Genomic DNA, 14013 nt, shown 5'->3' with positions numbered 1-14013 from the left:
ATATGAAGGGCATGTGGCTTGTGAATGGCTGCTGGGCTGGAGGCGACTGGGCAGGCAATCTGACACCGAGCCTGGTGGAAGAGCACTGCAAGGGAGAAAAAGGCCAGGCCCTTAAGTAGTAACCAACATGTGATGCACAAAGATATCACGTGTTGGCAGAGTCTGTGTGCTCTGTGCCGATCACAGGTACAGATCCTTCCCACATTAGTGGATCCATCTTTTATCTATCACAGGTTGGCCATGGAGCCATCACAAGTCAGTGAGTATCTTTTTTTATAACGATTACATGTTATGCACAGAGGTATCTCATGTCAGCGACTCTGACTGCTATGTCTCCATCAAAGGGAACACAGAGTTGTCATGTCAGCAAGCCTGCCTACTCTCTACCAATTATAGGTGATACACTACCACTCCCATTTTAGTGACTCCATCTGCACTTTTATCACTGGTTAACCCTCGCAGGCCACTGAGTATGTGTTTTCTGTCTATCGCAGTATATGCACACAATATCACAAGCTGGCAAGTCTCTCTGCTATGTACCTACCACAAGTGATGCACCGAGCCTCCACACATCAGTGAGTGTGTCTGAAATGTGCTTATCACAGGTGGTACACAAAGCCATTATATGATAGTCTGTCGGCTATGTACCTATCACAGTTAATACAAAGAACAATCGTATGTCAGCCAGTCTGCTACGTGCCTTTGACAGGTGGGGCACAGAGCCATCACTCACCAGCAAACCTTTCTTCTATTTATTGTGACGAATCTGAGGGTGTCGTCACTGCTTCCATAGGGGCAGCCCCTTCTCATGAGGCCAGGCGGGTGAGTCCACTACCCAATAGTCCCCCTGTGGGTTGTACCGAGTGGGAGGCAGGCCAACTATGAGACCAGTGACGACCCTGGAAGAACGCTGTATCCCTGCCAATCGCCTGATCCTAGAACCTTTGCCTACTATGACCCCACCTTCTCTTCACCTTCTCTCTACACATTTTACCTTCTTACACTGTCTTTTGGTAGACCAACCAAAGTAGAGAGTACTGAGGCGAGGGAGATCCCTAGTGAGTCACAACATCATGGCCCACTCAGTAGTGGAAGGACCAGGAGGCACGGAGCAATATATCATGCAGATCAAGAAGGACTTAAGTGTCAAGCCTGCCCTGAAGGGAGCGCAAGTCGGAGAACGATCAGGGTAGAAAGAAGGCAGACCAGTCCTGCTGGTGTGCAGAGACAGTGTGGTGAGCAGCAGGGTAGGCGCTCCTGGCAACCCTGAAGGTCAGCAACTGCGGACAGATGGTCCCACGCCGAAGAGAGCGAACCTGGTGCGGCGGAACCGCCGAATCCCAGAGCAGAGAGAAGAAGCAGGGGAAGCCCCACCACCGACGGCTGTCATGAACTACAGAGCACGCCCCTTTTGGACTTCCTGGTCCTTGTGTCAACGGGGCTTACACTCCCTTGTACTTCCAACATGGCCGTCCCGTCCACGGTGAAACACCTTCCTCGCTCTACACCTTAGACGTAGCGTGTTCTATTTATAGACCACGCCTCTCGCGGCTCTGCGCATCTCAATGCTATTGCAAAGTAGCGACCAGACGTGTGCTCCGTAGCTCGCGGTATTGTTTCCCTTGCTTCTTCCAGCCTACGCCATTCCTAGTCCCTTTCCTTCCTTTCTTGATTCCTGGACTCGTGTGCTAGTTGCGCACTGTTAATTTCCCGGATTCCTGGATCCTTGCATCTCGGAACTTTGAACGCACGCTGGAGTCGGAAGAGACTCGTGCAGCCTTATTCAAGACTCGATCAGTCCGCAAGAAGTCATTGATCAAGAAATCCAGCAAAGATCGAACTCAGGTGAGAAGGGGGGAACGCCTTGACAACGGCAGGCATGCAGGAAGCATCCAGAGCATCGTGCTCCAGCAACCAAGGTACGTGGAATGGCAGGGAGGTGCCGGTAGCCCTGTGAACAGAACGAAGGCCAATTACACACCTAACAGAGTCTGTGACCCCTACAGTTCAGAGGAAGATCAAGATGTGCAGCGGCGACCTGGCAGTTCGGCCTGGGCTGCTACCATTGGTGGCAGTGCCTGATTGATTTGCATATCGCTGGACCGATTTTGCAATGGTGCAGACGGGCAAACAAACAGTGGTGTGGAAAGTTTCCCAGAGCAATGCCAGTTGTGCAGATTATTCAAAACCTTATACCCATCACTCTTGTGTTTTATAGTTTGTCTCACTATGTGAGAGATGTTATGCCCAGACGTGGATCCCTTGGTCGCTGAGCCATAGGGAACCAATCTGCACCTCACTGAGGAGGCCCAACAAGGCCGAAACATGGCTGGGATTGCTTGTGTTTCTGTGCAGAGGGGACATGGTCTAGCAGTTCGTGCTGGGCTGCTACCATTGGTGGCAGTGCCGGACCGATTGGTATTATCCAAATTGACCTTTTACAAATGACCTTTTGCACAATTGACCTAATTGACCTTCTGCACAATTGATCTTTATATCATTATAGTTATTTTATATATGTATTGGGTTGGTTTTGTATTATAAATAATATAAGAGGATTGGGTGGGGGAGTTGCAGAGGGGTTTGGATTGGGTGAGGGGAGGCGGGGGGTTTCCCCCCGCATATATGGCCTAATTGACCTTCTAAATAAGGTCAATTCTCCTGAGGTCAATTGTGAAAAGGTCAATTAGTATACAACTGACTGATTTGCATATGTCTGGACTCTTTTTGCAATGGCGCAGACTGGCTAAAAGACAGTGGTGTGGAAGGTTGCCCAGAGCAATACCAGTGGTACAGATTCATTCAAAACCTTGCACCCATCACTTTTGTGGGGAGTAAATCTAGGCTGTTCTTCTTCATTGCAGTCCATGGTGAGAGGAAACCAGGCCTGCCCATCAGAGCCGGGGAATCGGAGACAGAAAGGAAACCCGAGTAGGGCCAACCAGGGAACAGAGTTTCCCCAACCATTTTTTGAACTTTGTAAGAGACTTGAACTAAGCCCTGGGGAAGGGAATCAATCTCCTTGGGCTAGAAAAGACCCACTTTCATTTAGTTTAAACTTAGAATGTGTGGTACAGAGTAGGATTTTGACATTGGAACTTTTGCTTTGGACATTGTGACATTAGTACTTCAGTTGAGGCAGGGAAACCCCTCTTAGGAGTTAGGGCAAGGTGGTGTTTTCTTTTTCTTTTCGCACTTCAATAAAAGTCTACAACCACCACAATGACCCCTCCGTGTCAGTCTTGCTTCTGTACCCTTACAGTATGCACACATTATACACAGAGCCATCACATGTTAGTGAGCCTGTCACCAATGTGCCTATCACTGGTGACACGCCAGATCATCACATAGAATAGTTTCTCTCTGCCCATCACAGGTGATGCACCGTGCAATCGGGTCACTGAGTCTGTCTGCTGTGTGTCTATTATGGGAGATGCACAGAGACATCACATGTCAGCAAGTATGGCTGCTCTGCACCTGTCACATGTTATACACAGAACCATCACGTCAATGAGTCTGTCGGCTATGTGCCAATCACACATTATTACAGTAGCATACCACATCAGCAAATCTGTCTGTTGTGTGTCTATCACAGGTGATGCACGGAACTAGTGCATCATGTATCACTGAGTCTGTCTGCTGTGTGTCTATTATGGGAGATGCACAGAGACATCACATGTCAGCAAGTATGGCTGCTCTGCACCTGTCACATGTTATACACAGAGCCATCACATGTTAGTGATTCTATCTGGTTTGTGCCTATCACATGGGCTACACAGAGCCAAGTCAGTGGGTCTGTCTAATATGTACTGTGAACAATGTTCGTTCCAGCGCTCGCCATACAATGTTGCTGCTTGCAACCTTGGCTTCAACACAGACCGGTCTTGTATCTCTCAAACTCACCGGCTGTGTTGATTTCACTGATGTTGCTCTGTTCTTGAAGCCATGGATGGTACCACGGCGGCTGGTGATTCTCTCCGCCTTAGTTATTGATGCGGGAAGGCCCCGGGTATCTCCGACACACAATGCAGGATTCTTCAGCCTGGTTTCCTGGTCTTAAGCTTCCTATTCTCGAGGTTCCTGGAAAGTAATGGTTCCTTGTCGAAAAGCTCAAGGAAACTTCCCTCCTTGAGATTCCCTTCTGTTTTGCAGTCTTTCCTCTCTCGTTCAGCTGCTGTCTCGACACTGCTGTTTCCTTGTGTGCTTTGCCACCCTCTGAGTGTGCTCTTGTGCTCCGCCTTTTATCTGTGTGGGGAAGCTTGATGTGTGTGTGTGTGTGTGTGTGTGTGTGTGTGTGTGTGTGTTGGTGTGTGTGTGTGTGTGTGTGTGTTGGTGTGTGTGTGTTGGTGTGTGTGTGTTGGTGTGTGTGTTGGTCCGCAATTGCCCGATTTTGCCTGACCATTGTATTGGACACATCAGGTATACTGCTCGGTTGTTAGTCTGTTTTCTCTCATAGCGGGCTGTCCTTGAGAACATGTTTGTGTTGTAAAAGGGTGAGGGGGAGTAGAGTTCCTAAATATCCTACCTAGTAGGATGGATTAAGTGTTACAGGGAAGGAGATACCATGTCTCACCATCCAGTGTCCCACTTCCACTCCCCAAAGACCTCTCACTCAGGTGATCATCCCGTACTGGTCCACCCCCAGGAACTGGATCCAAAAGCGATGGTGGCGGTGTACTGGCCACCTGGATGACAGATCCCCGGGGACTAGTGGCCGAGACACCTTCTGGTTTCTCTCAGCTGCTTCCTGCACCATCAAGTGCTGAACCTGCAAGCAGCATGCGGCGGTGGGACCTGGACACACATTCGGAGATTAGAGACTCAGTGTTTTATTCCCTGAAGACTTCCCTGCAGGGTTCACTCACTGGGTATTATAAAGCTCTTGGTGCAGATCAATGAATCCGAAGATCAGGTTGGCCGCTGTGCAAGTGGAGCCATGTCCATGGTTCTGTGGAAAGGACAAGTCTGCAAAACACCATTCTAATCTGCCATGTTGCCAGCTTCATGGGGATGGGCTTTACGCACACACCTCAGCAACCCCAAGAAAGGGCACAGGCCACCCCCAGAAAGAAATGTGCTCTTAATTGAAATAGTGAAGAGTTAGTCTGTAGTTGCCGGTCTCTCTATCCCCCCACCATCCATCCCACTGTTCCCCCATTATTGTCCAACTTCTCCTTTCTCACTCACTATTGTCCTCCTCTCCCAACCCAGGGTTCACCATGTCCAGCTTCTCCACCCCCATCCTGCTTCATGACTTCCTTACTAAGTTCTCACTACAAAACTCTTCATATACAGTGATAAATAAAACTATGGCATCCTTTTCTCAGGACGGCACATTGTCTTTAAACTTTTTCAAAGTGTTATCAGACCCCAAATGTCCCAAGCAGCACCCCAACATGTGTTTTCCCTCTTTATGGTATTTAACTCCGTAGTGAAAGAAGATAATTAGTAAATCCCAGTGACGGAGCTGTTGGAGGGCAGGGCTATCATCGTGGCCTTGCTGTATTTTCATTTTCGTGGCCACGCTGTATTTTCATTTTCATGTACTAATGCATAATACTATGGCTTCCCTACTTCCTTTTTTTTTTCTTTTTCTTTTTTTTTTAGACGACACATAATCTTCTTTATCGGACCCCAAATGTCCCAAGCAGCACCCGAACATGTTTTGTAACTCGCCGCTAATCACACATACACACAGGTGTGGTTAACGCCATAGTGAAAGAAGATAATCCACCAATTCCAGTGACAGAGCTGTTGGAGGGTGAGTCTATCAGCGTGGCCACGCTCTATTTTCATGTTCATGCTGTATGTATGGCTCTAAGCATCTCTCGGTGGGCATGGCTACTAACTGGGCATGGTATCAAAGATTGCTAAATAATTTATTGGGTTAGGGATGGTGAGGAACTTGAAACAAGCATTGGCAAAGTCAACTGTTTTAGCTTTTGTGTTGGCATGGGCAAGACACTGCCACAACAATAATAGTACTACCTGGCCATAAGATTGCAGCAGCTGGAAACTGGTGTGGTTACCTGTTCATATGATAACAGTGCATGTGGCAAATGCCTACACAATACCTATACTCAAGCTAATTCTGTTGGCTTTTCCAGTGCTTGTTTTTAACAGGACTTCAGTGCAAGGAACCGATAGTGATTAAGGCATTTTATTACACCAGAATTGTATTTCAGCTGAAATTAAGCCATTTATTCCAGCACTGGCAGGTCAAAGTTTGATATTACTGCTTGTTAGAGCAACAAGATCCTAGGATGATGTGTTTTGGGTGGGAAGGGGGAGGTAATGAGTGGTGTGAAAAACCTGTGTGTGTTTCACAACCTAGTCCCCGGGGATGCCTTTGTTGGGTGGCCATGGAAGGGCCATCGCTTTTGGATCCCAACCCTGGGGTGAACAAGCGAGGGAGTCCTTAGGGAGTGGGGGAGGAACACATGATGACGAGACATGGTATCTCCCAACCTTCCCCCATCCCTACCTATTTCTTGGGAAACTACAACTCCCACAATTCCTCCCCACTTCAATTCATCAACACTTCTTACCCAAAGGCACTGCCCCGTTAAAGAGGTCAGGCTCTGGACCGATTTACACACACCTGCCAGTTACTAACACTCCCTGTCAGGATAAAAGGGAGCGCACACGGGTACACTTTGAGCGGGGTTGGGTACGAGAAGGAGCAGTTCTTCCAGGGCGAATGCAAATCAGGCTACAGAGATCGTAAGGCCAAGGGGCCGATTTGGATGCTGAAAGGAGTAACAGAAGGGCCGGTGAGAAAACCATATTTCCAAGGAGTCGCAAGGGTTTTCAAATAAAAGCCAGAAGATGGAGGAAACATTCTTTTGAAGTACCAGAAGGTTGCCTGCCCCCCCCCCCTCCAACCCCGGATGAAGGACCGAGTTTGGGAGGCGCAGAGGTAATGAAGACCTTGACATCGGAGTACAAGGCAAAGGAAGCCAAGAGGGAGATTAACACAACCGGTGAGTGAAAGATGAAAGCAAAAGTATGGTTAGTGTTAAACAATCAAAGTAAGACTGTATCCAGAGCGAAGGTTATACGCAAGCAGATAAACTTGACATGAAAGAGTGATTGTTAAATAGTGAGACAAAGTAACAGAGTGGTTTTACGAGAAGTGATCGCACAATCGAAAGTCTCTGTGTAGCGTCTATTTGAACATATGTGAAAGCGGCAAACAAAGGCAAGAAAGTAACCGCGATTGAGAAAGAAAGATGTGTTTAATAAGTGAAAAGCTTATGAACTGTTGAACCTGTTGAATCTGACAGGAAAGGAAATGGGGGGGGTGGGGGGGAAACAAGATGTATTGGGAAATTGTTACTAAAGAGAGAAATCGCAGTGGTCATGCAGAGGGCATTGTAAAACCTGTGCAATTTCTAAAGTCTCCGACAGTTGAAAGTAAAGGAGGGGTCTGAGCCCGACAGAGGGAGACCTGTGAGAGAAGTAAAGGAAGGGTCTGAGCCGGACCGAGGTAGACCCATGTGTGAGAAGTAAAAGTTAAGTGAACAAACTGTGATCTTAAAGAAGGAAGTTGAACTGTGAGAAAAGCAAAGCCCAATTGAACTTTGTTGAACTGTGCCAGTGAGCCAGAGTGCATCACAGTGTGAAACTGTGCCAACCACCTATTCACTTTTTTTTAGAGACTCTTAAGACCCTGTGCTTTGAAACCCGAGGAAGGGAGTTGCCACACCAACTATTATGACATTTATTTTGAGACACTAATTTTGGTTAATACATTCCCATTACACATTTGTATTCTAAGAAGGAGGGCAAGGTTTGGTTTATTAAGTATAGGCCACTTTATTTTTACTTAGACTGATTTATCCCATTATAGAGATAGGACAAGATAGGCAGTTTCCAAACCCCTTGGAGTTAAATAAAGGTTTTTGAAATGTGCATCCATTGTGTCAGTATCTGCTTTTGATACCATGCCTTCCTTACAGTGGGAATGGTCCCAGAGATTAGCATGACCATGGGTTGTCAATGGTTGGCTAGATAACCAAACACCCACAAGCTGTGTGTCTTTCCTCTCATGTCATCTTCCTCCCAGCTGTTTCCAAATGCATGATATTTTAAAAGTCAAAACGATTTCATTCTGGGGCGCTGTTGAGCAGCCAAGAGCAGTGGCCGTGTGATACCAAAGCTCCTGTCCCACTGATAATCCTTCGATAAATAAATCCTTTGCTGTGCCCATTCCAACAATAAAACCCAGCGGAACGGAATGAGCATAGGTCCGGGCACAGATTGGCCAAATATCGGACCTTGAGGCCCCCTCGGTGAGACGCTACAAACTTTGGAAGTAAGGTGCGGAAGAGTGCCGATAGAAGCCATTACACTTCCATTGAGGGGAGGAGTCGACTCTGCGGTGCTGCAGGCGAAAGCCTGATGGTGGAAGCCCAAGAACACTGCGACTTGTGCACTGTTCGTCCGCTAAATCCTACCATAGCAGAAGAAACGTGAGGGAACTGCAAGAGGATCAGTGCGTCCGTTTGCAGGTGAAAGTACCCCTAAGAAATAAGCGGTTCATGTAACGTGGACCATCGACCGCAGGTGAAGGAGCGGAACGAGATCCATACTGACTGAGGCTGGAGGCAACCTGCGAAATGAAATTACCAGCCAGACCCACACTAAGGCAGTGAGTGGACCCCGCTGTGCCTTACCCTGCCTGCCACTGAGGTTTAGTGTGCCATTGGCCCCCTGTTGCAGGAGCATGGGCTCCTCTGGGCGAACACTGCTACTGACTGCCACTTTGATACAAGCAGCAAATAATTAGAATCCGGAAGGGGCATTGGGCCATTGCTCCGGCGCCCACGCACCCAGAGGGTATTAATCCTTATCCAGCGACAGCTTGCCGGCTTTGGGCAGTGCGGAGGGTGCCAGGGGTGCAACGCATGGCCTCATTATATAATCCATCAGTGCATCAGAGGCCTATGTTTGCTTCACCGGGCCTGATGGGCTCCTCAAGGGGTGGCTACTAGCAGATCTCATGAAAATGCACCGAGACTTAGGTGCGACCCTGCTGGGTGGCCCGATGCGATCCCATTAGCGCCAAATTAAGGGACATAATACCTGCAGGACCAAGGACCAAGAGTTATAAGGCACTGTCCTTTAGACTGAACTGGATTTCCCTTACTACATTAGAAAAGAAAGGGGCAAGAACAACCTTGGAGTGCCGAGGCACAGTGCCACTTAGGAAGAAGCATTCCAGTGGCACACACCTAACGGCACGTGTGCACAAGACCCTTGCAGCGACACTGGGATAAAGATACTGCACTCTACTTCACCCCTTCTCAATAGAAGACTCAACCTTGATCCTAGGGAATGACACACACCTGACTGGGCCCGGCCTGAGAGAACAAACCGCACTAGGTCTGATATAGATATCTGCATACAGGAGGATCCTACAATCATTGACAGCAACAGTGATATGCGCCATCAAAAGACACCAGGACAGGAGTGGTCCCAGGATAAACGGGCAATTAAAGAATTTATGGTGAGAATAGTCTAGCACTCTGGTGGAGGTATAGCGGGTGACTGGTATTGCAGCTCGATATCTCTGCAACAGCACAGCGTACGAACAAGCTACGATTACAGTGAGCCTAGGACTTGGAACCTGGGTCTGTCAGCGGTAGAGGTGATTTTCGACAGACCCCGTACACGCGCCTCCTTGCACTATGACAAAGGGTGCCAATAAAAAAAAAGGCATCCATGGACTCATTTGCCGCCCTCAGCGGCTACACACTCCAACTCTGATCAAGCAGTCGCCATGGCAGAAAATACACAAGACGACCACCGCCTACACACCATGCAGAGTGGATACATGGCAATTAATGTCAAGCTAGACAACATTGTTCCAATGATGGGCTCTCTGAAGCAAAACTTGAGAAAGAAAGCGGACGCATTAATGAAGTGGAGACTAGAGTCAGGGCGGCGGAAGATACGCTCACCCACCATGACCGTGACATACTCGCGCAGCATAACCGTGACGTTACAACCCTTAAAGCGGAATTTACTAAGATGAGAAATAAATGCAGGGATTTGGAGTCGCGGTCCAGACGCAATAACATTCGAATAATTGGGGTGCCGGAATCCGCATGAAGGGGTACAAAGGAGCCCTTTGTTGAGACCCTCCTAAAATTACTGCTCAACACTGCCTCTTTCTTCCTAGTTGAGAGGACGCACTGAACCCTTACACCGCCACCACGTCCTAATGCACCTCCACTCACGATTATCCCCAGAATGCTGAATTACAGAGACTGCGACACCATCGTGAGACTCGCCAGAAAACTACTGCGATACGTGTCAAGTAATATTCATATATACCCAGACTTTGCTGCTGGTATCCACGAGCAGAGGAAAACATACTACGCATGAAAGCGCCATCTACGAGCATGCTGAGTCCCCTACTCCCTCATCTTTCCTGCAAAATTAAGGCTACAGCATGGGGGCAGGGCACACTTTTTTGAAACTCCTGTGGGCGCCCTCCATTATGTAGAGGCCTCCATACCTGCCCCACCGCTGTACCAGAACAGGGATCCGAGCCAATCACCAAGAGGGGGAGATGATGAGGGCAATCCATGTAAATGGCTGATCTGAGACTATGGTATGAATCATTGTTTATACACCTGGAATCGGAAAGAGTGCCTTCTGGGAGCATACCCAAGGAACAGCAAGCAAAAACACGTTATAAAATTCATGGACATGGCATGCATCCTAGTTACGAGGTGCATCGCCATGGTGTGGAAGTCAGCTGCGGGCCTGCCACACGTACGCTGGCACAAGGACTTTAAGTCCTGGGCTGAGGCAGAAACCAGAGTGTGGATTAGTGCGGTGCACAGTCTGGAGGCGACCAATAGTGCAACCTACGAGTCCTGGAAAATGTTAGTTTGGGACATGTTTCACCCTTCAGATGACAAGCCACTGTGTAAGGCTCAGACACCCTATATAATAATGCAACAATACTTTAAATGTACGAAGGTACGGGCCAGATAAACACCTAAAATGGGACCCCTGGAGCCCTATTTATGAACGATACACCCCACTGCTCGTCTATGCTGCTTGCAGTGTGTACCCACCCACCTGGCCTGACTATGGGATCAATATATGTGGCAATAAATGCGTGATTAAAGTTATAATGTTGTCATGTTGAGTTGCAGTCGTAGAACTGCATCAATCTTACATGCAAGTGTACTGTGTTTGCAGCAAAGGAGGGACTTGAAATTGTAAGTTTGTAATCTTATAAATGTTAATAAAAAGACTTTAAAATAAATGGTATGAATCATTGTTTATTGTATGATACTTAGGTTAACCTGTCCCACACAAATATTCTAGTAAGAGTTGAACAGGGACAATCTGGAGCCGAGTCGGGAGGACATGGCAGCCAACGATGCGCTTTGGGGAAGCTTCAGCGTTAACCAGGGAATACATCATTGAGTTGGGGTAGATAGTGCGGGTGGAGGGAGGGGGGTCATTGAACTCGTTTATGCAATATGGAGACGTGTGGGGAACTAATGACCAACTAGGACCACACTTGTCACAAGCAGGGAAAAGTTATAAAATTTGCAGCTGGGTGAACAGGATGATGCGACAATCGGATGTAGATTTAGGATACCAGTGTGCAGGTGATAAAAAGATGTCCATACTAGATACAAATGGGTGATATGCCAAAATTGATATCTTGGAACGTACGTGGATTTAATAATCCAATAAAAGCTAGGAAAATATGGGCATATTTGAAGTGACATTCACCTAATGTAGTGATGCTACAGGAAATTCATGCCTTAGATATGATTCACTGCAAACTTGCACGTAGATGGGGTAAGCAAAGATAGTGCACTGTATAGTCATCGGAAGCAAGATGAGTAATCACTGAAGTCCATAAAATTTAGTGTGAAGGCTACCCATATAGTTCCCAATGGAAGATACATGATTGTCACTGGAGCAATAAACAATGAGACTATTACTTTGGTGAACACATATGGGCCGAACCTGGTTGACCCTACATTTTATGCCTACGTTACGTATCCACCCTTCTAGGGAAGACACTGGATGCTCACATTTTGCGGAGGGCGGGGGGTGACTTCAACATGATATATCCAAAGATAGGTCTAACACTAGAAACTGCTGTAACTCAAGAGCAGCCCAAATGATAAACCAAGTCATGACACAACACGCACTTATTTGTAGTTTCATAAAAAATAAAAAAATTATTGGTTTTTACAACAAACAACGAAAAAAAGAAAAATAACCATCAAACCCGGCCTTTCGCTTACAAACATTTTGCAATCATTTACATGTTATTTACTGTCTCCCCTCCCATGCCCTCTCTTAACTCAGGTTTTCACCTCAGTTCTTGAGATACATTCCTCTTGCGGCTAGTCCCCTTCATCATTCTTGGATGTGTCATAGTCACTGGAGTTAATATGGGAGGATCCCGACAATGTGGCTACCATTTGTCTCCAAGCTATCAGAGAGCCCACTTCCTCATCCCCCCCTCTATTGGCTGCCTCGTGCATTCCACTGTCTCAGCATCTGCCCATTTCAGAAGGTCGCTCCACCATACCTCCAGCCTGGGTCTGTGGGCTGCTTTCCAGCCCACGGCTATTCTCCGCTTTGCCAGGATGTAAACCAGGTCTTTGAGTTTGCAGACATGTTTCAAGTTGCGTGGTCTGGTGAAGCCTCCTCCCCCCAGCATGCACGCCCAAATGGATTCTCCATCTAGCTTAATTCCCTTTTCAGATAATCGAAGCCTGACTTCCTCCCAAAATTTCCCAACCTCCGGGCACGCCCAGAACATATGGATCATCCCGGCATCCACCTCCCTGCACTTGGGGCATTTTTGTTCTTCAGTTCCACCAAATCTGGCGATCCTTTGGGGGGGTCATGTACGCTCTGTGGATGACATATAATTGGATATGCTGCAGCCTCGCGTTCCTATACACCTTTTTATGATATCTTTGGGCTCTTTCCCACTGCCCGTCCCGCATTGATATCCTTGCTTCCTCCTCCCAATCCCGCTTTAGCTGGAGCAGCTCCGTACCCACTCTAGACATCACTAGTCGTCGATCTGGGATACCTCATTCCCTCCCTCCGAGATGTCGTACATTGTTTCTACGGCGGCGTCAGGTTGTTCTGCTAGGGCTATTTCGGACCATCGTTCTTTCACCCGTTTAATTATTCTAGTGTAAGGGATGTATTGCCCCGAGTGTACCCCTGTTTCATCTACTAGAGTTTGGAAATCCAGTGCCTTCCCCTCTCGCCATATATCTCCCAGGGTCGCCAGGCCTACCGACTCCCAGTGTTTACGGATCCCTTTCCTCAGTTGTTCATCTGCCCCGCATAGCGCCACAAGTGGCGCCTACGGGGAGTATGGGGCCGGGTTTCCCACAACTTGGCACGCCCTGCCCCATGTCTTCCAGCCCAGTTCCAATAATCTTGGTCTCCCATGCAACTCTGGTTTGGGTAGCCATATCATTTCTTTTAGGAAGTATGGGTCGCATCCCCTCCCCAACAATCTTGATTCTGCCGTCTCGTCTTCCGACAGCCCCCTTACAACATATTGTAGCTGCCCTGCAAAGTGATATATTTAAAAGTTCGGCAGGTTTATTCCCCCCCTGTCGTATGTATTCTGTAGTTTCCAGAGGGCTACTCTGTTTCTAGGGTTGTGCCACAGGAAGCCTCTACACATGCTCTGGAGTTTAGTAAAGAACCGTTTGGGCAACATGCAGGTGATGTTTGCAAAAAAGTGCAGTAGTCTGGGCAGGACCACCATCTTGAGCAAGGCCGCCCTTCCTACCATAGCTAGGGGGAGTTTTGCCCAGAACCCCATGCTGTTCTTGATGCCTTCCACCGACCTCTCGTTTTATATTTATGCTTGTCTATGGCATTCTGATGTATATTAATCCCAAGGTATTTGAATGTGCTGGTCTGCCAGGCTATCTTCAAAATAGGCAGGCTTTCCTGTGGGACTCCTTTATACCTCCCCAGGGGGGGAAC

General features: G+C 47.8%; 1 protein-coding gene across 6 annotated transcripts in view; it reads left to right on the top strand.

Annotated features, from left to right (window-relative positions):
* Positions 1-14013, top strand: part of KIAA0825 (KIAA0825 ortholog) — a 2662507-nt gene that overhangs the window by 75522 nt on the left and 2572972 nt on the right. For 5 of the 6 annotated variants that reach the window (XM_069627637.1, XM_069627638.1, XM_069627635.1 and 2 more), the window contains exon 2: positions 5608-5761. The exons of the other annotated variant lie outside the window; for it this stretch is intronic. The gene's annotated coding sequence lies outside the window, so the exon portion shown is untranslated. The remainder of the gene's footprint in view (positions 1-5607; positions 5762-14013) is intronic. 6 annotated transcript variants of the gene reach the window in all.

The sequence above is a fragment of the Ambystoma mexicanum genome, chromosome 6p (assembly GCF_040938575.1).
Source record: "Ambystoma mexicanum isolate Mex_15411 chromosome 6p, UKY_AmexF1_1, whole genome shotgun sequence".
NCBI lineage: Eukaryota > Metazoa > Chordata > Amphibia > Caudata > Ambystomatidae > Ambystoma > Ambystoma mexicanum.
Note: the sequence above shows the minus strand (reverse complement) of the source record. Positions and strands in the feature narration are given on the sequence as shown.